This window comes from Labrus bergylta, chromosome 6 (genome assembly GCF_963930695.1).
Source record: "Labrus bergylta chromosome 6, fLabBer1.1, whole genome shotgun sequence".
NCBI classification, from domain to species: Eukaryota; Metazoa; Chordata; class Actinopteri; order Labriformes; family Labridae; genus Labrus; species Labrus bergylta.
The window spans coordinates 15,747,905-15,773,251 of record NC_089200.1 but is presented as its reverse complement, the minus strand read 5'-3'; the positions used below and the strand labels follow the sequence as shown (position 1 = coordinate 15,773,251).

The following is a 25,347-nucleotide window of genomic DNA, read 5'->3' as shown; positions in this document are numbered from 1 at the left end:
CTCTTAAAAAGAGAAGATGTAGATAGCAAAGTAGTACCAAGCTAACTATTTCTTTTTACTATCTCTGTGGTAATTAATCTCATCTCTGACAGGAATATAAATGGATTCAGTTCCCTTTAGATACAAAAACAGACATGAATTTAGAGTGAAACAGTGATTTATTTGATCAATATTTTAACAGATTGTTTTTCGTGAGAAGTTTGAGATGAAAGGCCATACTTTTTGTTTTTATGATAACTAAATAATTAACTTATTTTGGATAATTAAACTTCAGAGACATCCAGAGCTCTGTTTGTTTTGGTTACCTTAAAAATAATTTGTAGTTACGTCATTTTTCAACCACAACAGAAACAAATGTGTTAAATAGACTCAATATGTCGTATGTTGAGATGTAGTAGGCAAATACAACTGGAGCAAGTCAAACCAACCAATAAGAGTGAGGAACTATGCAATAGCTTTTGAATTATAACATTATTCCTCACAGTATCTTATGGATATAGGCAGGGAATAACTATTTTTGAAGGATATGCTGATAATGGCGATCTCCCCACGGGGTGGAAAAGATTTGTGAAACACATTCTGACAGCGCTCTTCATCCTCCTCTGCTTCGATCATTTCACCGGACTGAAACATGGCTTCCGCGTGGCACTACAGGCATATGCCATTGAATAGATGTATTCGACGACTTCCAGGAATTAAATGATCTCTCTCTCTCTCCCCCCTCATCAATCCGAACCTATTTTCAGTTCATCTAATTGATTCCCATCCAGCAAGTTTGACTGCATTATGTTTGTTTCAAAAGTTAAAAGAATCCGGCTAATTTCTCCCCAACCAGGCGATACTTAACCAGATTAGAGTGGCCACTTCAAGCTTTGTTGATGCATCCAAGTGAGGCAGGGCAGCCCAGCTGCAAAAGCTGATCAAAAGAGAGAGGGGGAATGTGATATTAGCATCAAGTGCCTCAGCGAGTGACTCAGACAAAAACATTGAAAAAAAACATCATTATTTGACACTTCCTTCACCCATGTTTGGGAGTGAATATATCTGTTTGTCAAGCAGCTGTGTGCATCCAATACATGCCATTGATTCCTACTTTAACCAGCACTATAAGGCAATTCCTCTTTTTCCCTCTTTTGCATCCCGTTATTGCTAGTATGCTAATGACATCCGCTGTGATTAGTGATTTTCTTCTAATCTTTATTCCATGGTGGCCTAAGCAATCACAGAGGTAGAGCTTCAAGATTTACAGCAGCGAGTTTCTTCTTCTTCTGACTGCTCTTCCCATCTGCCCCGACTAGATTTAATTTGAATAATAACTGCAAATTTTGATTCAAAGGCCACTTCGGTGCACCACTGTGCACTTGCAAATTCAGGAAACACTCATAAGAACACAGGAAGGACTTTTATTCTGACATGACCTGTTCTCTGTAAAGTGTTTAAAGAGGAAAGATCCTGGTTCATTGCTAATGCTTTAAATGATAATGTGCTGCATCTGCATGTGGTAACTATACATTGACTGTTCTTTTTCTGGCATTTGTTGCTCTTTCCTTTCATTTCTGCACAACTACGGCGCCTAAGCTGGACCAAATACATTATTCCAGATGTAAAGATATCTAAACGATCAGTGGAAGAGTAAAAGGGATATGGATTTATCAGAGGCTTTTGTGCCACAGCCCTTGTAGAGATATAAAAGTCCATCGTGTCCCCCGGGGAGTGTGGGGGATGTACAAATAACAGCACGACCTCTCACTGTGTCCAAGCATTTGAACTAAAGTCCATCCAGAGCGAAGGAACGTGGATTATTTGAAATGTTTAAGGCAACTTTCATCATTAAAAGAGAAAAAGACGTTCAACAAACTGCACCAGCCATAAGGCAATTTAACTTCTCACTTAGAACACTTAGTAAGACATCATTACAAAGTTCAAAACCCCCTCCCTGTGCTAAGTATTGCAAAGAAGTCTGTCATTTATGCCAGTAATTGAAATACTTTCATAAGTTTCTGTTGAAGTCTCCCTGTTGTAAAGTGCCTTTGAATGGAGACACTACAGGGTGCAGTTAGTGGTGCCAGTTTGCATTGAAATGCACCTGGAAGCCCTCTCTAATTGGCAGCCATCTCATTTGGCTTTGATACCGCACCTCATCATCTGTATGAGCAGAACGGGCCATTGTCTAGGGAGGAAGTACAGGTGAGGCTCAGGCTAATCGCCAAAGACAACGCAGACGAGAGAGCGGGAGTCGAAAATGAAGCCATAGAGAAGCTCCAAACTAGTGTCAATTACAGCAGATTTTCATAATATACTGTACTTCCCTGCTATGTTTTAGCGTAGCGTGCCACTTGGATTGTATTATATGAAATGGTAATGCTGGGCAGTAAAACGTGAGTTCAGACAGCGAGATCCGAGCCCTTCTAATTAAGAGCGCCATCTCAGGGACAGCATGGGGAGTGATGTAATGGTGAGTGGCCATGCATGTTTTTACCTGCAGCGTGCTTTATCTAGCAAACGCCTCGCAGCAGGACCTTGCGCCGACCTGCCTCCCGCTTTACCGCTGAGATATAAACTGAAACCTGCAGGCGCCAGGAGCGAGTCAAGCACCATTACGATTTGAGTGAAACAAATGGGCAAAGTATTTATGCTAGGTTGTACAAACAGAATCACCTGGGATGAGATTTTTGAGGAGAACCTTGGCTTTGGATACAGACATGCTGCTCCAGAAGGTGTGGCATTAGCATTCACACCACCTGCAGAAGTGAAAAAGACCTCCTGTGTCTCTGTGTGATGGGGTGAAAAGAAGCTATCATGCTATTACAGCAGTGCAGGCTTCATCCTCTTCTTAGCAGTCAGCTATAACCCATCTCAGAGACTCGAGGTGCTAATTACAAAAGAATAAACTTGGACAGGAAGCAAACAAAACATTGGTACACACAGATCAACGTCTCAGGCAGGTGTTGAATGTCACTTTTTGAATATATTTGTCCTTGAGGAGGGTTGTCTTTGACTTTGTGCTCAATCCATACAGCTTACCTCATAACTGTACATCTTGTTAGTTTAAATCTATACAAATGTGTGCAGACCTGTAGCTGCAAGCAGTGATTAATTATTCGAGATTGCCGCAGTCAGCATTCAGGCGATGCGGTGTATGACAAGCAGTGAGAGCAGAGAAAATGATCCATACTGATGGGAAATGGCCTATTGACTAATCTCTAGATATTTGTAACTGAAAATTAAGAGCTAAATATTTAGATAGAGGGGTCAAGGTTTGGTAAATTTTCCAAATTTTGATGAAATAATTTCCATTGTACAAAGTGATAAACAAAGGAAAACTGGGTACAAAGCACAATTCTCAACCACTGCCAGTAGTCAGAATTCTCCAAAAATATCCCGAGTTTTTTAGCAAACACTTCTGGGTTGCGTGTTTAGCGTTGTGAGATATTTGGGAAATAACATATCGGTGTGTCAGAACTCTTCTGAGGGTTGAAAAATGGATTTAGTTAAGTGCAGGAAGTATTATGTTTAGCTCAGGGCAAAGTGTTCTGTTGAGTTACAGCAGCCGATAACCCACAGCTCTGGTCCGGGGACTACATGGGGTATTTGTTTACACCAAAGGAAATGAAACTATTTCCATTTAACTGACCCGCTTATTGGCCTCCTTTGCTTCATTCTTCAATATATGCGATGTGTTTCCTACTGTTATAATCGGTATCTCTGCTTTTGACCACAGAACATGGAATGAAATAAATAAATGCAAAATCCTCTGAGCAAGGAAATAAAAAAGTTGTGCACTACATCAAGCATCACGGAGGAATCCTGTTTCTCATTATGTCTTCATAACCGGCTGAGTTTTTTTATGCAGAGGTGCTGATGCAATTAGCCGTTCTCCTCCTCGATGTGTGCCAGATCGTGCTTGGGTTTCAAAGAGTCAAAGAAACACTATCTCACTTCAATTTCAGGCAACCTGTGCTTAATTTGGCCCTCCTTTATCCGATAGAGTTTTTCTTTTTCAAACGCCATGTGGTTCGCTGTTGGTTAAATCTAAATAATGGACCACAATGGTCAGCCACAAGAGCCCAGACCCTGATTTTTTATCTCTCTTGTCATTTTATCTCTAACTTTAACAAGTTATTCAGAAGAATCCCCACCGCTGAGGCTATTATCTTTGCTTCAATTGTAAAAGAATCAAAAAGTACCCTCGTAAAATACAGAAATAGAAATGTGGCTGAGTTTTAAAAGGAGCTGTGTGTGAGGTGGAACATTGAAAACACATATTTGACACGCGCTTATCTCCATCACTTGACAACAACACTGACAAAAGCCCCATATCTTGATTTCCAACGTGCATTTATTCCTCCCACTACAGTGTCAGCATAATCCCTGCCAGGAGTGAGTGCTGCAGAGGACTGTGAGAAAAAGAAGAGGGATGAGGGGAGGTGTGTGTATTTTCCTATGCGTGTGTTCGTGCGTGTGTGCTGGAGAGAACGATGAGGTTGATCCCCTAGTAAGCTGGCCCATGGCCTCAACCCGTGGAGCATTTATCCGAGCAGTAATGGTGGTGAATCCGTCACCAATCGGACAGATGAAGAGATGCAGCGCCTGTCTCTGATTCTACTGCCCCCTAGAGGAAACAACATCACAGGCAAATGTAATAAATGCATCCGATTGCATCATATCACTCATTTTTACGAGTCTCTTATATAGCAGATCTAATTTGACTACAAGTAAAATGCTCTCCTCTACTTTGTTGCGTATACTTTACAGCACAGAGTTTATAACACAAATCAATAGGCAGGCGTGAGCAGAGTAAATGGACTCTGTGCCTTTGATTTAAACACACACAACACATGGTTTAAAAAAAGAAATTTAAAAAAAGTGAGGACAGAGAGATTTTTCAAATATGTTGTAGAACACAGCCTTAGAAACAATCTACAACCATACTGTCTGCACAATATTAAATTGTCAACCACCCATTACGCTAAAGCACAGATGCCCCGTCCGATCGGCAGCTGGTGCGCCGTATATTTCCGTTAATATTTCACATTAGCCCGTGGCACGACATAATACCAGATGATTGCTTGTCTGTTATGGTATATGATGAGAAGTGTTCGGGGCTGCTAATGTGAGACGTCTCTGTTTACCACTTTGATGGATGGCCTCCCTGATAGAACCTGAGTTATATTCAGGGCTGTCACAGGAGAAAGATGACAGATGGGCCCAGCTGTTGAAGATATCGACACTTTGACCAGACCGAGCAGACATTAATCACAGCGCGCACAAGCAGCACACGGGGAGACTATTTGGCTTCTCTTATTAAGACACAAGTTGTGACAGAGGATGCATCTTGTAACGAACCCTTCAGTGATCACAACTTGTGACTATCACGGCTTAGCAGGAACGCAGTAAAGGTAGAGAGCTTGACAAAGTGAAGCGACCCAGTGTACTTGTAACATGATTAACTGCTAGCAGATTAGAGGCCCGTAATAAAGACAAACTGGGGGTTGTTGATGCTGTAATACAATAGTAAGTGATGGCAGATATCCAGAAGTCGAGTGTCAAAATGAAAAAGAGGACACTAATGGATCTTTGGGATCTTTCGTCTCAGTCGTACCATCTTGTCATGATGATAAGACACAACTGGTACTCATGGGCTCTGATAATATTAGCCCGTTGTTGCAATGTGGTGCTCTGTGATTAAATATTAAACCAGAACATATTCAAAGACATTCATCTGTAATGTAGTGATTGATGGCTTTTCTTTAAAAGTAAAGTATTTGATTTTTCAGCTTTTGATATTTCAACGATATTTCTTATAAGTACTCTAACATATTATAGAAGTATGCTGAGTCATGAACAATAACCATGCATCCTTTCAACAAAGAAAGAAAGTCCTTCAGCACTTGTTACATTTCTAAGTTTCCACCCGACCTGCAACCTGCTACCAGTCTCAAGAGTAGAAGATAATGTTCATGGGAAATGTAGGAAGTGAATGATAAGGTACTGAATGTGTTGAGGAAGAGGGTGGTTGTAAGGAGATTTAAACCCACGTGAAGTTGTCGAGGACTGATTTTGAAGTTGACCCAGTCTGGAGTTTGACATCATTGCTTTGGATCAGAGGGTGAGGATTAGGAACATCAGTGACCACACAAACTAAACAAGTATTACTTCCTGTAAAGGTTAACACACAACACACTCCCGTTCTTCACAAATATGGAATTTATATATTATAAAGGTGTGCTGTGATTTTCATAAGCCCTGCTCACACATTCACTGCACTCTGAGAATGCACTGTCAAGACTGGGTGCACATGCAACTGAAAATTCACTTTATATAGACTCATTCCTCGTGAAATGTCCATCTAAAGTTTGAGGAAGTGGATGTGAATAGGCAGCAGGTAGTCCTGAACATTTACCATGAGGGAGTGGACGGGGTGATAATGTGGTTCACACTGAGCAGAGTTTAGCTGTTTTTTTTTCTTTTTTATTGCTTGCCTCAGTTCTTCTATTCTTTTTTTCAACATTTTAATTTCATTTCAGAAACTGGCTTTAACATGTTGTAATGATATTCACACTTAAACCAGTTGACTCCTCCTCCTACATACTCTACCCAGCTTCCCCATTCACCTAAACCAAATATCTCTCAAGTACCAAGCTAACATTTTGAGGTACGTGTGAAAGGCCATTCCAGAAATATCAGGTCCTGAATGTCCTGAAATAATCCAGAAAATGTCAGGAGCGCATGTCTAAAACAGAGTAAAGATTCAACATCGGCCGCAGCCTCCTCGACTTCCTCGACCTCGAAGATGACTTCCTGAAGAAACCCACAATGAACGCTTCAGAAAGCTGAGAGAAACGATGGTTGAACTAATCCTGCATTGGAAAGTCATTAGAGGGCTTCTGCAACAGTTTTTTGGTATGGTCATACAAGGACACTCTTCTCATCCGTCATAATTGGGGTTATTATATTAGCCCCTTAATATGCGTAGAAAAGTGATGGGACAGACAACAAGTTTCGCTGACAAATTAGACTGAAATCGTTAATTAGCATAATGTCTTGAAGTTCATTAATAACACTGTTTTTTAATTATTCATGGTCATGTTTCACGACAGCAGTTTTTCTCCTGCTGAGCTACATATCTTTATTGGCGAGAACATTTTTTTTTAAATGGCAGAAAGTAAGAGAAAGTGGGGAAGATGAGAGAGAGAGAGAAAGAGAGAGAGAGAGATCACAACACAGCAACACACACGAAGATGGGTCATTATTTCAGCACTGCAGGGGAGACGGTTAAACACTACTTTGTTCTGTTCAATTTGACTCAGTGCAATATAACATACAACCATCTGGGATATACCTTATTTCAAGCTATTTTATGCATCTCATAAGTACGACTGTTTGACTACCCACCGAGCTGTGTTGTCACTGCACAGCTTGCTGTTCTATGGAAATCACACTATCGTTATCAGTCAATAACTGTGGCCGACATTCATGAAAGAAAGAAAAAAAATGGTTTTACAACAAGGAGGATAGTGACTGAACAAAACAGATCCGGACGCAACGCTGGTTCTATTTGTGCTGGGTCACTTTGGTTAAATTAAATATTTCTGTGTTTGATTTTGGTTGAATTTTTCAAATTTGCCATCAAATCTTTTGTAAAAAAAAAAATGCAGCTAGATAACTTTTATGACAGCAAGTTAATTCGGCTGGTTTGGCTTGATCAAAACAGCACTAGATTAAAAAACACTAAAGATATAAAAATGAAAAATATAAAACAAAAAGGTTCTCTTTTGTCAAGAAAATGTTGGTTTCTGATGTGTATAGCTCATTGTCTAATTCCACAGTACACTTAATGCTCCAAATCTGAATTTCATCTGAGCTTCATTCAGGTCAGCATAAGCAGAAAAAAAACAGCCAGAAATTCCATCCTTTTAAACTTAAGTGGAATACCAGATGAGACGTAACGCACGACATCTCCTTTTGTAAATGATAAATACTCAAATCTCTGGTAAATACAACCCTTCAACAACTATTTGATTGGACATGTCTAAAATCTCCCAGAAAGCTCATAGGGGTTTGGTGATAGGCAGCAGAGGTGTATACCTGCTAAAATGAAACTCATCCCATATTCTAAATGCTAAGTGGTTTCATCCAGCAGTGAGGAAAGGAATAAATATGTGGATGGCTTTCCTCACTCAAATATATTCCTCAAACATGGGCGCTCGCCCCGGTGCTTAGCAACATCGAAGCCGAGCAGATAAAAGGGAAGGGAGAGAGAGAGAGAGAGAGAGAGAGAGAAAAAAAAATCGAGCCAGAGTGAAAAAGAGAAAGAGAGAGGGAGAGAGAAATCCTCGCTGACAGCTGCTTTCTCCGTGCTGCTCCATGTTGTAAAGATGTTACTCTCACAACTGTAAAGAGACAACTGACCCATTGTTTCTGTTGTAATTAAAGAGACCACAGCTGAAGACCCCCAGACACACGGCCAAAGGGGGCTTTCCTCAATTTTCCAGCATGGTGTCCTCTATAAAGCTATTAAGAGTAAATGACTAAAACGTATGTCTGTGTTTCAATTTCACAGTTTTCCTACACTTTACTTTAGAAAGAATTTTGACTTCAGTTCACCATATTCTCCCAGATTTCACACTACTACTGATTCAATCATTTGTTTTAAATAAAACAAAGCTATAAAACACTTAATTATGATACTCACAAATATACTAGTAAATAAAGCAGCTCAGAGAAGGATGCAAAAACATCTTTAGATAGTCTCAGGCCAAAATAAATATCAAACCAACACCTACTTGAAATTAAAATCAGATGCTACGAAAGGGAACAAAAGAAAGTCCCAGCCTCCATAACTTGCCATAACACAGGAGAAAAATCTTCTAAGCAGAAATGGCAGAGAACCCCCCCCCCCACCAGCTTCCTCTCTAGATTTCAACTTCTTTTCCCTTTGAGTTGAAAAATGACAAAAGACTGTTAAACTTTAAGAAGAAGGAGCTGCAAAAGAAAAGAAGAGAAGGATTGCTTGCAAGCTAGACACATCTAGAAGCATCAAAAAGCTTTGAGTCTGAAACACAGGTGAAGAGCTGCTCAGACGTTTAACAACTTATTGCTGCACATTTTTTTTATTTTCCTCACAAGAGCACAACAGAATTTAAAACAGAAGTTTCCTCTGTGATTCTATTGGTCTCTTTTAGGTTCAAACAAGTTGAGAATTTTGATAATCAAAATGCATCACGATTACCGACAAAAACATACTGTCACAAGTGCTTCTTTTCAGTTCAATTTAAGTTGCATTCATTTACATTAAAAAAGCATCAGTGAGTGTTTTATCTGATAAATGTAGGCTGTGGCACTGGTTGTGTCAGATCTCAGCATCCACAATCCCGTTACTCTCTTGTCCACGAGCCTGTGCCTGCAGCAGCTGCAAATCGAGTAATTTCACAGTAGCATGAAAAGTGGAAGACAGGCTTAGCAACAATGTCAAGCGAGATGTGGAATCACATTTATCCATCTGTGGGACTATTTGATACGTATCTACTTAAGCTTTGAAAACAGACTCTGTGTATATTCCCTCTTTCTGTTGGCCACATAATGGCCCGTCTGACTTCAAACCAGTCGTTTCTAATTAAAGTCCTGGTCTGAGGCAAAGCCACATTCCACAGGCAGCAATCTGATGGAGAGGACGACTGCACATGAAACAAGCAGCGTTACGGCACACTTTGATTACTGAAGGATTCACTGGACGTCAATCATTCAGCATACCTGGGCTCCGTTTTCTTAGTACAGAGTTGATATTTGATATTTCTGATGTTTTTCAATATCCACCAGCAGAGCACATCAATGCAGAGAGTCAGAAAACACATCAAGCTCTTTGAGTTTCTTTGGTTTGAATTTTAATTTCTGTCTTTTGGGAAACACAACAAAGCGCTGAATAAATAGGCATCGCCAAAGGAAAAGATCTTTTTTGGAAGGGAAAAGAATAATGAAATAGTTATAGTTTCAGTTGTTTTTGTACCTGCAAAGGATGGCTTGGAAACAGCTCAGTTAAAAAAAAAAAAAAAAAAAAAAAAAACCTGCAAATTTGTTAATAAGGCTTTTGTCTTCATGCAGCCGTACAAATAGAAGCTTGTGCTGCCAGTGGGTGACCTTTACAAATCAGTTCAGCTTCCATATACAAGACATGGGCATAAAAAAACAAACTTCATAAATGTAGCTGACTATAAACCTGAAAATGAACCGCTACATTAGCCAGTGGAGGCTTGTTTTTTTTTCTTCCAATTCCCATCTTTCTCTCTGTGCTTCAGTTGTGTGATTATCAGGATAAAACATAATAGTGTTTGGCATATTTTAGTGAGATCTGATGGAGGATATGGTCATGAGCCAAAGAACAAGTGCTACGCTTTTGGTTAGGAATCGAATTAAAAAAACACACCAATGTGGCTGTCATAAAGTCAACTAATATTTCAAATCAGGTTTTGTACAAAAATGTGATGGTATTTTGACAAGTTAATGAGATGACCCCCAATGCTAAAAACAGCAAAAATGAACAAACTTAATAACTGTCAATCTTAATTCTTTGGCATTTTAAACAACTCATTATATTGTGTATGTCAAGTGTTGGATTGAATAAGCTTATGAAGTCAAATACAACTGGACATAATGGATCTTATATCTCAAAAAAAAAAAATAGAGTTCTTCAGATTTGAGAAGAGGTTTGTGCTCTCTGACAGTTTTCTGATTCTGACGCTTGGATAAAATGTAAAATGCACTAAAAGTAGAAAAGTCCAGTAAAAAGTGTTACTTCCTTCTGCTTTCTTTTTAAAGGTTTTACATAAAAGACCATCATGACAGAGCTATCTAAACAGTACACATTATTGATGAGCATTTGTGGTTCACCGTAAGATGATGGCCAAGATTACTCACTGCTGTGATTTAAAAGTTAAAGTATCCAACAAACTGGGATGTTTAATACCCGTCAGCTTCACTATTTACAGTGATTGACAGTTACCCCCCCACCCCACACCCACCCCACCCCCCATGAAAAAAAGCACTGTCGGCTATTCTCAGCAAATAAATACTAGACATATTTTACTATCTGCACACACACACACACACACACACACACACACACACACACGCACACACACACACACACACACACAAACACACACACAACACACACACACCTAGACAGCTGAACACAGAAGTTACTGAGCTATACAAAGACAGAAATGATAGGTTTCTGTAAATATAGTGAACTGCAAGCATAAAAAAATGTCCTACCTTTCCTTTTGGGAGTGTGTTTTTATTTTGTAGCTCAAGGTGTAAAAATGAACATCAGTCCTTAAATATGTTTTGTTGATTTTCAATGAATCAACCATCTGCGCCTTCGCTGCAAACTCTCCCTGATGCCAGAAACTGTGACAAGGTGGGCAATAATTCAGTGTTCTGTGATTACCTCATACATCAAAGTTTATTACTCAACATAGAAATTGTACTTGCTGGCACAAGCAAAACTTAAGTCCACAACATATCCATGTCCATTTACCTGCTGTTACTATTAAGTTCTGTAAATGTGACTGCTAAATCTCCAGCATGTCTGTAAGTAAAGGCTGCAGGAGCACTTGAAGTCCGGCTAATGGACATTCACTTACCTAAAACTTAGTATGATGGTATTTAAAACTGTTTGAATCTGATGCCTTTACATGACCTATGTGGAAAAACAACACCCTCAGCCTTTTATATAGTTATTCATTATGCCTGGAACCATGTCAGATTCCCCTAAAAACCAGACAAGGTCATTTACAACACCAGGCAGCCAAGCCCTGCATTAAGTAGTATGCTAGCAAGTCAAAATTAAGCCGAAGATTATTTTTTTATGAGAATGTTCTCAAACATGTAAAGGTTAGGATCAGAGAAAAGATAAAAAGAAGAGACATTGTTAAAGGAAAAAAGCTAAAGTCCAAGAGGCTAGAATAAAGGCACAAGTGAACCTTGGTCGACTACCTTTGCAGACTCTGAACGTGGATTTAATGGATTCATAAAATACATTGTTGGACACGGCCGTAAACAGTCCAGGGAGGTTTATGGTGGACATGTTTGTAGATGATGTTCAGGTTAGCCTTGCTACAAATGACATATTTCTTGCTTTTGCCTTATTATTTAAAAACATCACATCATTAGGAAGTTATGTTGTTGTCAACTTCAGCTACCTTAACTGATTTACAAAATGTATATTCTTAGGAAGAGTCCTAGAGAAGTCTAGATCTAGATTCATGATGCTGTGCATGCACGGCAATATTGACCTCAACTGTGTTCTAACATTGATGAATCCAGTGTCCTCCTGAGTTGGGAACTCCTTCCAGTCTTTCCTTATTAGGATAAGTAATTGCTTCTCATAAAACAAAGTGACCCTACTATCTCTTTGTTTCTTGAAAATGTATCAGCGTTGTTCCCTCAAGAACAAATTTGCTGTTCAAAAATGTCGATGAGATTGGGATAGTATTAAAAAAATAGATTATAATGAACATTTCCAGGAGATACATTATAGACCATTATCATTTTGACCAAATCACGGCAAATCAATAGTTCTAAAAATTTACTGTGCAACTCAAATCAAATGTTGACCTTCCTGTCACTTTATAACCAATATATTTATAGTCCTCTACACATTGTAACCTTCTCCTGTGATGGATTGAATTGAATGTTGGGACTACATTAAGCCTTGCCTTTGCATGTTTCTCCAAGTGTATGTGTGTATTTAAAAAAAACAAAGCAATATGTTTAAAAATGTGCCAAAAAGCAGAGTGTTAAAACCATTGCTCATGGCAGGGTTGCTTTTGGTTTCAATACATATGAACAGAACCATGGTGTGAAACCAGTTGCTTCCAAAACCAGCTGCCTCTACTTTGAAAAGACTTGATTGACACTGTTTATTAGAGCTACCTGAAAACCCAAACTACATGCCTGTACTGACAAACTCTCGAAACACAGTAAAGATGCCATACAGACACATATTTTTCAGTTAGTTCAAGTGGTGGCCAATATTTACTAAGGGTTGTGTTTCTACAGGAACACAGGTTCACGATAAATCTCCCTTTAATCAAAAATACCATACACTTCCTGTGATGGACTGTATGGATAACATTATGCAAAGTAGTTCATGACATCAGCAGGTACTAGACTAGTTACAGCAACCCACACACCTAACTCTTTTCAATTAGCACCACCTTTTTAGTCCTTTAGCAACAGCTGTTCCAATATGTTCAACATATAAAGACACCCATTCACATAACCGTCCTTAAACTAAAGGCCATTATAGTTGCTGCTTTTACCAACTGACGCATATTAAGGCTTCCATCTCCTTTCATGACACACTAGATGGGTTGCCAGTTCTTAGAGACACTAATGGAAACACACTTATGGGTAATTTACAGTCTCCACTTTACCCAACTCTTTATAATATGGAAGGAAACAGTTCTCCCACACAACATTCAAAGAGAGAAGATTTTCATTAAGGATACCAATTTGACCATGAATCAAACTCAGTGGGGTCTCGCTTGTAAAGCAACTCTGACCGACCCAAGCATTCAGACCGACAGCAGCCCGGGTTTTAAACCATTAAAGGGGAGGGCATGTTGCTTCAGGTACCAAAAAAGACATAAAACACAGGCCAAGAAGCACCGTTTGAGTGGCAGGTACTTGAATTGGATGGATTCTCAGTGTCCAAAACACTGCACAACGATTTATAACACCACAATCACTACATGATTTTGCACTATGTAATCAACAAATTGCCTAGCATTTGGTGACATTGTTTTATCAAGGTAGTAGCCAGGAATGGCATTATGAGTGGGCCTTAAGGGCCAGGGCCAACCCACTTTAATCTTGGCCATCCCTAATGACTGGGATAAAAAGAGACTTTCCTTATGCATACATTTATAGTTTTATATTTGATAATTAAATGCAATGTTACAACTAAAATATAGTTTCCCTTCAATATAAATACATCACTATTTCTCTTTGTTTATAGCATAGTGCGCTGCTCTCTCTCTCTAATTAAAAGTCAATGTAGCTTGCTCATTAACAGTAGCTCTCTCTACCTCCCCGCTATCAACATAAAGAGGTACTAATCAATTTAGGTCGTCAAAAAGGAGGATTATTTTCTCTTAAATAGAAGTCAGGGACAGTGTTCTGGTCTTTAACGTCCTAGCAAAGAAATAAACAAGATTATAACTATTATTGATCACTATTTTTGCGTTGGGCAATAAGGGCACATGTTTACATCACGAGCAAGTTTAGAATATAGTGGGCAATAATAGGAGGAAACTGTTTCAACTTCTGATATTAACAGGCCCAGACAAAATTTCGTGGGCCCAATCAAATATGGAATCATGGCGCCATGCCTAGTAGTACAGTAATCTTTTTTTTTTCACAGTTGTACCCTGTAGTGTTTTTAAGCAAAGACTGCATTGGTATCCTTGCTGCCTTACGTTGGTCTCAATGCAGCCGAAGTACAGTGATTGCACTATATCAGAATAACCAATCATTTATTTAGCTGGAGAGGAGGGTGCAGTGGATCGAGCATGCATAAGAGAATTGGCTGGGAATTGAGGGAATTTCTTGAGAAAAAACATCACAAAAATATTTTTTTAACAGCCATTATTGGTCATATGCTTGAGGCAGGCAGCATGTTCAAGTGATTGTAAGAAAACTGGTCGACAGGTGAGATGTTAAATCGAAAATTTGACCAAACCCAGGGCAATCTCTGACAGTGGAGAATGAGCTATATGGCTTTAAAAGAAAGTTTTTTGAGACTATTGCAAATCTGCAATATCATGGGTTTAATATTTTCTTACTCTTTCTGCACTGTATTGTTCATTGCATTGCTGCCGATGTAAATGATTAACTTTCCTATTTGGCAGTGTGAAGTTAAGCAGCTTAGTTCTTACATTTTTAGGTGCAACCCGAACTTTCGTCTTTGGAAACCTGCCCCAGGGAGTTGTTATTTTACTACTGACCTCTCATGAATATGAAAACACTGAATCTGTATCTCATAAGGGAGATAACGTGAACATGCATAATTTTCTGAATGTGTATTTTTTTTTTTGTTTCCATGATGAATCGGGAGAGATGTTGTTGCTCATACCTGCCCAACTGTAGCTCATCCTTCTTCCTGTTACCTTGGGCTTAATTTAATAACCTAAAGCTCACTCAGCCAACTGCGATCCTACTGTGCACCCTGATGGCTGAAATATGTGTAAACACCTGCACTAATTACCTTCTCAGGCAGATTATTTATGAAGCGCATTAAAGCATGTGTAAAACGATTCATTGGTCAGAATTCAGGGCAATTTTTCACTCAACCGCTGAAATGTCTGGCAGCCCAGGGGAGGCAGAGCACGTTCCCAATGAAACTTAACAGCATTATCTCTCAGTGACTGTTTATTTTTTAAAGCACTGTTTGTTGAAAGAAGGCTAAACAAGATAATCAAACAGGCCAAGATGAGCACAGTGGCATTCTCTAATTCAGAATACACTGATTGTTTATTTTTGATGTAATCTGCCTAATGTGTTTGTAGTCCTGCAGACGTTCCACAAATTTCCCCTATAAATAAATGACAATACTTATTCCACAAAAACTCCTGAATGTGAATATCTTATGCCGAAATGCACCTCATAAATATTTCCCTGTTGCAAAGTTTGTGCTAGAGCGCGTTGACTGCACTGCAGGTGCTGAGTGGGGGATAAAATTAGCATGGCACTCAGCCTTGAGTGTTCAGGAGGACTAATTGAGCCAAAACTTCTCCGAGATCCAAATCTCTGATTACATTACATCACCAAAATATTCCCATCTAACAAGGTGGCAGATACTGAAGGGACAATGAACAAGACCAACTTCCACCATGATTAACAATGGGTAATGATTTCTTGTATCTGCTAATTATCCATGTTTGGTTATCTTGTACCACGAGTTACTGGGAGGGAGCCAAACTGATCAGGAAAATGTGTATTCATTTTCAGCCATAATACTATATAAATCTAATTTGAAAAGTCAAGTCAAATCCATTGTTATCTCATCAGTGGAAAGGACAACAGATAATGGATTTTTTTGAAGATCTCTTCATTCAATTGGTGAATCTTTTAATAAAGCTGATACACTGGATAATGAATTTCATTGATAGCCTTTTACGAATATGAGAAAAGCGCCAAACTCTTGCATCACACCCGATAAAATATTCAAGAGCTTAGTCAAGTGTTTCACTTTAGTTACTGCGGGCTTTACGCTGCTGCGATGTACAATGGAGATCACAGAATAGGGCTAATAACATGTGAATTTTAAATGGGGGATTTTTTTCGTTGTTCTGTGCTACAGAACAGGTTCAAGGAATCTGTGAAATCAGCATAGCAGAAATGTGGAAAACTTGCCTCATGTAGAATGTGAGACAGATTTTACAGTTACTGAAATGATATTCATACATACCACTGAACGCATAATAAAGAGAAGAAACATTCAAGGGTTTGACAATAAGATAGCACAGAGAACGGAGGAGTATGAAGGTCAAGATGGTGGATAGATACATTACCTTCTACTCTGAGTAACCTGGGTAAACTGTCAATGTGTACAATGAAAGAACGATTGTTTTTTTTTTCTGATCTCACCATGACCGCACCTCACTTCAACCAATGTTCCATCTACTTAACCCTAACCTTGTTTTTTTAACTTTGAATGTCCAATATAGAAGTTCTCAACTACTGAAGTTAGGTCAAATATTTTAGTCCTGGAGAGGGATACAATTTTACTTAATTTTTGAAAGCATCCACAACCAATAAAATAATCATATTTTTGTCATTAAATTTAAATTATGAGTCATTTGATAAAGATATCCACAAGATCTCAGTGGATAGAAAAAAAGAACTAAATCACTACTATCAGCTATTAAGAGTCAGTTTTTGTTCTTTTGCATTCTTGATGTAGGTCCATCTGTCATCTTATTCTTAAAAGCAACTTCCACACACTGGAACCACAAAGAGCAGCGAGTCCGTAAACTGCAGAGTGCAAATAAACAGCAGCCAAACCATTAATGATATGACAGCATGCATCATCAAACCACGGATGCTGACAAACATCTATCACATTGGTAGTACAGTATTTTGTTCATGCTTGGGTTGTTGAAAGGTGGTCCAAATAAGATGTATTTGCTTTACGTGTTGGCTTTAATCAGTGAGCCCTGCTTCTTAAGGAAAATGTGAAAATTGAACACTGAATTGGAGATGGTCAGAAAATGAGTTATCTTATCAGGATTTTTAAAAACGGGAAGTATAAAAATACAGGACATCTGAGAATCAATTTAATACTCAACATCATCCCATCAATATATACAGCTTTTTACTATTTGCTCACTGTAGGATCCGAAAGTCACATTTCCTGCAAAGGGCAGCAGTAACCAACCTGCAAATCATGAAAACGTGCTTTCCTTGACTCTGCATTTATTAGCGGAGTGTAGCCATGCTCGAGCAGGTGACAGCTAGTCCGATGTGACAGAGTGCAATATTATCCCTCAGACACAGCCTACCCAATTTTCAGACAGCCACATCATGAGAGGATGATGTGTTTGAATTATTGATACATTCTCAAGGTTGAGTGCATCCCGTCTTTTTTTAAGGACGTCTGAATGCCATGAAAAGGGTTTTTAGAAAAAGCAGCATGCACTTACGTCTGAAATCACACAATTAGAGGGCAATAAGAACACCAACGCTACGAAGTGATAACCCTGTCTGAGCTAGGGGAAGACTAGGAGATGTTGGCACTCAATGACCACATAGGGTTAAGGGTTTGTAAAGACGCAGACTTGTGACAGATGCTTCTATCTTTGTGTTGCAGTTGTAAACATTTGATCCATGCACACTGCGGCTCATGGAGGGAGAGTTTGTTATAATTACCTATGATGCATCCTGCCGAGATTATCCTAATTACTGGAGCAATCTTGGAGGTTCACTATAGGATCAGAACTCTCTGTGTGCAGTTCTGTGTCATATGGGTTGTCTCTGAGAGGAAAACATACACCCTTGTTTGTTGACTCAGCGACAGAAATGGGCGTCCTTTAACGAATGCATAAATAGTTCAACACAGACTGACTTTATTTTAAATTGAGCCTCTAAATTTGTGGGAAAGAGGTCGGTATTTATTCATCAAATCCCAACCTTCACTATTAAAGTCTCAGGGTATAGCCACCATTAAAAAATAAATTTTCTACTCTTTTTAATCATATTTTTTCTGGATATTGAAACCTTCCAAAATCTATGTAATTGCCCCAGGCTATTTTCCCTGTATGTTTAGCACTTTTAACCCACTCATCAGTGCCCATTCAGCCGCCCTGTAGACTCGCCTCCAGGCAGGAAGCCATTTGAAAACATGATTTATAAAAATTTGTGAACTTATCCTTGAAAGTGACTCTTCATACCGAACTCCCAACAACTCAAAGTTGCGAGCATAATGTGTCTGTGTTGTCAGCCATATTAACAAAGTGAACACACCATTAAACAATGTCATTAACCACAGACTCATGCTAATGTCTTCCTTTAACTATCAATGACGCTTAGCTTACTGGTCTGAAAGGGAAATCTGTTTTCTGGATTATTAGTCCAAAATAGAAAGTCACTGAGCACTTCCAATGTTGTTGTGTGTGCCGGAGAGGGGAGGGACACTGCAGTTAAATTGAATTGAAATAATTCAAATGGCAAGGACGGGCAGCGCAGGACGACTGGTGATTGTTTTTATTGATGTATTTGTGAGTGGTTAGCACACAGTCAATGAGTTGGGTGTTTTTTTGCTTTTTTATTGTGTCCTGTGCAATATCCCGTTTAGCATGCCCATCTAAATGCTAATAAGATTAAAGCTGCTTCAAAATTGCTCGGTATTACTGGAGTAGTAATTCACTGATTGCTAACTAACTGTAACTTTATGGCAACTTAAACTTGACACGACACCTTAAATTCTCCCTATAGTACTTTGTTTCTGTTGAGCTAATTAATTACGACTAGAATTGTGCAGGAAAGCACTTCTGCATCTTTAGCCTGGAGCCTTTTCCTTATCTTTTGTCCAACAAAACAATCAAGACTGACCAAAACTTCTGCCTGTTTCGAGGTGCAATGAGAATTTAATTTCCAGTATGCACTAATTTCTTAAATACCATCCCACAAAGGCCATAAATATGACTCTACAAGCATCCAAATCAGACTCTTTCAGACACATATTACGCTTGATCTGTGATAACAAGGCACAGAATGTCAGGTTAGAGCTGATTTCTTGATGCCACTTTGCTGAAAGATCGAAATCAGAATGGTTGGAGTGAAGACTTAAATCCTTAAATTAGCTGAAAAAATATAGTTGTCTGAGCCTGCAACTTTAGCTCCTCTGTGACATTCTCAATCCTTGGCGATATTAATCAGCCTCGGCCCGTGGGCCCAAACAGATGGCTTTGATAACTCGCTTAAAGCAGTCCAAAACTCCACAGATAGTGCTACAGTAAACTAGACATCCATCTTTGGCTCTATGTGTTTCACTGCAAACAGAGTCATTATGCACTTGGCTTGAGGGAGAGATTCCCTGTCACAGAGCCTAACCCTCTCCTCTCGAGGATTTTGGATTCTTGTCATCGGTTTTTCTTAAACCAGACGATTGATACTAATATTAAGTGAGCGTATCTGGTTCCAGCCACCTTGAACAATCTGACATTTTACTAGACATCTTCTCTTGTACTCAAAGTGACTATAGATAAGGTTACTTTTCTTACAAGAAGGCCTCCAGAACTCCCTTTTTATTCCATACAAACACTTCTCATTTATTAACACACTAACTATTTTGTAAATGACACCAACTTGATCTTTGAAAGCAACAATGCATCTGTAAACGCTAAAAACATTTGCATTAAGAAACCCATAGTTACTTATTATTAAGACCATAGAATACCATTCAAAAGAGAGATTTAAGGGATGACTTTGCTCTTAAAAACACAAGTCTGCTCAAATTGAACCATTAAAGATAAAATACTGTCAATGCATCATATTAAAGTATTTTCAAATCACAGCCAGTTTTATACTAAGATGATTATTTGGCAAACAATGAGGCAAAAATAATTCTCCAGTAAAAAAAAAAAAAAAAGGCAAACAGTGATCTCTAAATTAATTTGGAAAGTGACTTTTTGGCGGTACTCTGTTTTTTCTTTGGATTTTAACTGCCTGACTTTAGAGAACAGACAGTTAGCTTAATTTAAAATCAGGCTAATCCATTTCATAAGAACAATGTCACATCTACAGAACTTTGGATAGATACATCATTTTAATGAAATTCAAGTATTTTGAATGTGAAAAATCCAAATCACCACTATTAATACATAGACTAAAGGCAGTCTGAAACCCTCAGTCACCACGAAGTAGCTTTCAGGTGGCACTATAATCAAGAACAGAGACTCTTTGCATTTCAATGAGGACAGAGCTGTGCTCTATGTGATGATCATTTTATTCTTATCTTTAAAAACTTCAACATCTAGCTTCAAACCACAAACAGCATGTTTTAAGACACAAATCACAGTGATTCTCCTGCACTTATCAGACAGCAAACTGGTGAGACATGTGTCAGCCTCAAGGCTGCCATATGTCTTCAGTGTAACTTAGCTTGTCATGTGGCATCTTCACATTTCTAATTTGTTTTAAAAAAAATCAGTGTAAATTTAAAATCAGGTTGAAATGACCTTTGGGCAGTGAGTCAGCATTTAAAAGTTGAGCTACAGTTCATTTATGTTGGTATTGATCAGAGCTACATATTAAGTATTTATAGTTGAACTCTTTAATATCACAAATATCAAGACCCATATGAAGTCAGGATATATACTTATATATACACATTTATTTACCTAAACTCTGTTTTTCATTGGTCAACACAGACTTTTCAAAATCTTGTCTAATAATTTTAGTCATTTACTAAAATACATTGACTGAATACTAAGTGGACCCGTGTTATCAAACTACAATAAATAAAATAAATAAATGAATTCACTGCCTGTGTGTGTGTGTGTGTGTTTGTGTGTGTGTGTGTGTGTGTTTGTGTGTGTGTGTGTGTGTGTGTGTGTGTGTGTGTGTGTGTGTGTGTGTGTGTGTGTGTGTGTGTGTGTGTGTGTGTTTGTGTGTGTGTGTACACAACTTATTTTGATGTGTGATGGATTAATTTTTATACTGAAGATGTTTGGGGAAAAAAATGAAATTTCAGATTAATTAGGAAAAAGATGCGAAAATTCGGTAGAAAAAGAAAAAAGTAGAGCAGATGAATCAAAATGTTATTGCAATATAAGCATTCACAAAAAACATTGGATTGCTTTCACTTCATTTTGATGCAGTCAGATGAACTGATTGCTGCCATTTTAGAAGCGACAAAAAAAAAACAGACTCAGACACGTTGCAAACACGGTTATTGTTAAAACATGAATATCAGATAGATATAAACTGCACGTTATAGCTAACTTGCACTCTTTAATGTTTGTTTATAGCACTTCATTTGCTATTAAATTATTGAAGAATGTCGTTCCACGTCACATATTTTCCTCATAGTGTTCAGGCCTACTGTGAAAGGAAGTAACAGGATTGAAGTGATAAACTCTGACTGACTCTAAAGCAAATGAAAGAAAAAAATCACCACTCTGCTTCAACGATCCTTACTGTTAGATAAAACAAGAAAAAATACATCTGAGTTCCTTTAAAGAAATCTGTGGTAAAGCGTACACGCTGACTTTATGTGAAGTCCCTGAAAAAGTACCAGGCTTTATCTAAAAGTCAGCAAACAGTCGAAGAGAAAAGTCTTCAAAATGATCTGCCCATTACTAGAACATTATGGGGGTCCCTGTTATAATATGAACTTGTCCACATTTGTATAAAACAGTGCAACAATAGCGTAATCCTTAGAGCAAACAATTTTACAATGTATGATGCCAGTGGAATCCCAGTCAGGCTTTTTAGAGAGCCAAAAGCCACATGAGTGACTTTTCCAAGATTTCCTCGGTTTCCCTCCCTTGATTACAAGTCAAACATTAGAGATCTGGCTCCATTCCTCTATAAGCAAATCCCCTTTCTCTGTTCAATGTTACAATCACGCCTAGATATGCACCCATATAATACAACTGCAGCTACACCCATACACTAAAATACATTTTATGACTCCCAATTTATTTTTCATGGCAAAAGCTGTGGCTATTAGGCTTGTATTCAAATGAGACATTTGGCAGAAAAATATATTTTTCTCCAAAGATGTTAGTGTTGTTTTTTTTTTTCTTCTTCTCCAGAGCTAGCTATACACAACTATTACCAACACAAATGGGACACAGCCTCATGGAATCCCAGAAAACTGGGCAGAGAGTAACGGGTGGGCAGATGGGCAGTGGATAAAGTCTTTTATTTTCTACCATTGAGCAGCTCCACACCTTGGATAATAGGAGCCAATTCAGTTCAGCCCATAAAGAGGTTTATCAGTTCCTGTCAGCATGCCCTGCAGGGGTGCGGCGGCAAATAACAAGGTAGAGAAAAAGAAAAGTGCTAGGAGTCCAGCTCTCCCTAACCTGTTTTTTCCCCCCTCTGCCAATGACATCTGCATTTTGAAAAAAAACACATATTTCCGCTCATGACTCCAGATAGGAGATTAGAGAGTTAAAAGTCATGTTTGAGCAGCATAAGAAGGAGATGGCGGAGTCACGTGATCCGGAAGAAGCTGCACGCTGTGTCACAAAATGTCAAGCCCTGCAAAGGCAGCAGAGGGAAATACCTCGGTATAGGCACATCTCACAGGGAACACCTTCTCAAAAGTCAAATGAAGCATGCATATAAAAGACACTGTTGATGAATTATTCTTAAACAATGTGAATTAAAATAGCACAACCGGACAATGTATATAAAAAAAAATGATGCCACTAATATTTCACTGCTGTGTTTGAAATAATGCTGCTAAAACATTCGTTTTTAGGTCAGTGAGGTACACAGGAGCGCTCAGAATGTCTATTTCTGGGGAAAGACTCTATTTTAGTGCTTGAGGAAGAACAAACCATGTCAAATTACAGCTCTCAGTCTGATTCGACAGGCTTGTCACATCCATACTACATTTCTGTCTCCTACCTGGCTGGATTTAAAACAGAGAGTGTATACCCCGACTGAAACCTCTGGAGTCGCTGTCAAATAAAAGTGGTTTTGTTGAAAATGTTGCAACTGTTCTGAACCTGCTGCTTTGGATTGAAGGAATTACTTCATGCAAATTTTTCTCTCAACTCTTAGTAAACTTCAATCTGAACTGGCTTCAGCACAACTCGAAGAGTAGGAGGAGGAGGAGGAGGAGGAGGAGGAGGAGGAAAATGATAAGACAATGCTTTGAATACAGTATTGCAAAATTCTGCACAACATTTAGCAGGCCTGCTTTACAGTGGCTAATTTCATTTTCCATGCATGAAAAAAAAAAGGAAAAGAATTTGGGAAGATGCCAATAATAATAATCATAATGGGACTGGATTTTTACCAGTAAGTCCAGAGCAATTACTCTGTAAATGGCCTTTCTCTGAGCCAGCACCTCAGCAATAAATGACATCTTGAAATTAAAAATAACACCGGACAGATAACAACCTGCACTTAGCTGAACAATGTCAAAATACCAGCGCGGCCTGTGCATTTCTTTTTGTGAGGTTAATAATGCCATATATCTTTTTAATGTATACATCCATTTTATTTTGTATTTTTTTCTCTTTTTTTGGTGAGTGTTGGAGGCTCAGTTGTGAGAGCTTCTCCACTGAGCTTGCCTCATGCTTTGCCGGAATAAATTGGTACCATATGGTGTGATGACAGGATCACTCAATCTTCTGTGTACCTGAACACCACATTAATCATTTTTTGGGGGATATTCTCGCCCTTTCATCACACAGGAATTTCCAAATAGCCCCTGCCTTTATTTCTCGCACACATGTAGTGAATTTACATACACAGGGGCTAAACTCTGCCCTTGTTAGGAGCCACAACTTTTGACCGTTTGGTTCAAGCTGGAGCAAAAACAAAATGTTAAGGTTAGGTGTCAGGTGAGACTTCCTTCCTGTTTCACATGTTGACTTACTTTTATTTTAATGTGGTTAAGAACCAGGGACATGTTTCAAATTAACTTTTCTGTTACTTTTTCTTAAAGAATAAGCCATGAAATGTTAAAAAAAAATATTGTTAAACAATATTTTTGAGAATCTTTTTTTCTTAATAAACTGAAACGTTCTGTTAATTACAGACAAGAAAATGTTTTGAAAATGCTAAATTTGAAGAGCACACTTCATATCAGAAATTAAAAATGAAAGAAAGTATCTTTGATTAGTATATTTGCACCTACCTTGATTAAATGTTTATGCTGCAGTTCCAATAGGTATACTTAAAGGCAATAAGCTCCTTCCACTTATTCAGCCTAAGACTTTTTAGACAGAGAAAGGTGAAGAGAGTAAAAAAAGGGTGAAGTGGCCCAGAGGTGAGAGAGACCAAAGAGAGAGAGAGAGAGAGAGAGAGAGAGAGAGAGAGAGAGGGCAAGAGAGAGCGGGAGAAATGGGACAAAAGAGAAAGAGTGGTCTTTATAGCACTGTCCGCTTGATGAATCAGACATGTCTTATTTGTTGGCTGCACTGCCAGGGAATTTGCATTGATTATTTTCCCCTCAACAGATACATTTAAATCAATGTGGCACAGCGCGGCCAGAGAAGTGTGAGAAAATTGTGCGAGGCACACGGTGAAGCCCCGGAGCTGTAACCCTGGTCAGAAAGGAGGAGCCACAGCTCCCCCTTCATGCCAAACAGATGAGATCAGGAGGGAAAAAAAGCAACAGCGAGGACAGCACCATCTCTGATCTCGCTCTGAAAAAACAATCCCCTCTCCCAGTGCCGTAATAACGTTTCAATGGGCTAATATGTCTTCATTACACTGCAATTTTTCATATGCAGATGTGCCAAGAAGTGTTTTCCCCCAGTTTTATAAAAGCCAGTACATTGCTTCAAGTTCCTCAGTTTGGTTTGTGTTCCTTTTTTTCTTCTCTTAAGTTCCTAGAAGTTTCTTTTAGGAACTACTTTTTTGTTGTTTCAGACAAAGCTCCATGAGACGAATGGGTATTTTTTTCAGAGTCATAAGTAGGTTAATCAAAATCCATTTATAGTCTTTTAGTTTAGTAGGGGACACTGTTCCAGCTTGGCTTGGTGTGTTCATTTTAATGTAGTTTTAAGGCAAACATAAATTCTAATTTAAATATAAATTGCTAATAATACACGTGCATGCATAGAAATAAAGTTTGATCAAATAAAAAATAAA

General features: G+C 38.6%; 1 protein-coding gene across 1 annotated transcript in view; it reads right to left on the bottom strand.

The window, feature by feature from the left end:
- adgrl2a (adhesion G protein-coupled receptor L2a) overlaps positions 1 to 24,532 on the bottom strand; it is a 154,487-nt gene extending 129,955 nt beyond the window's left edge. Inside the window, exon 1 of the mRNA XM_065955814.1 lies at positions 24,389 to 24,532. The gene's annotated coding sequence lies outside the window, so the exon portion shown is untranslated. The remainder of the gene's footprint in view (positions 1 to 24,388) is intronic.
- Positions 24,533 to 25,347: the final 815 nt, after the last annotated feature.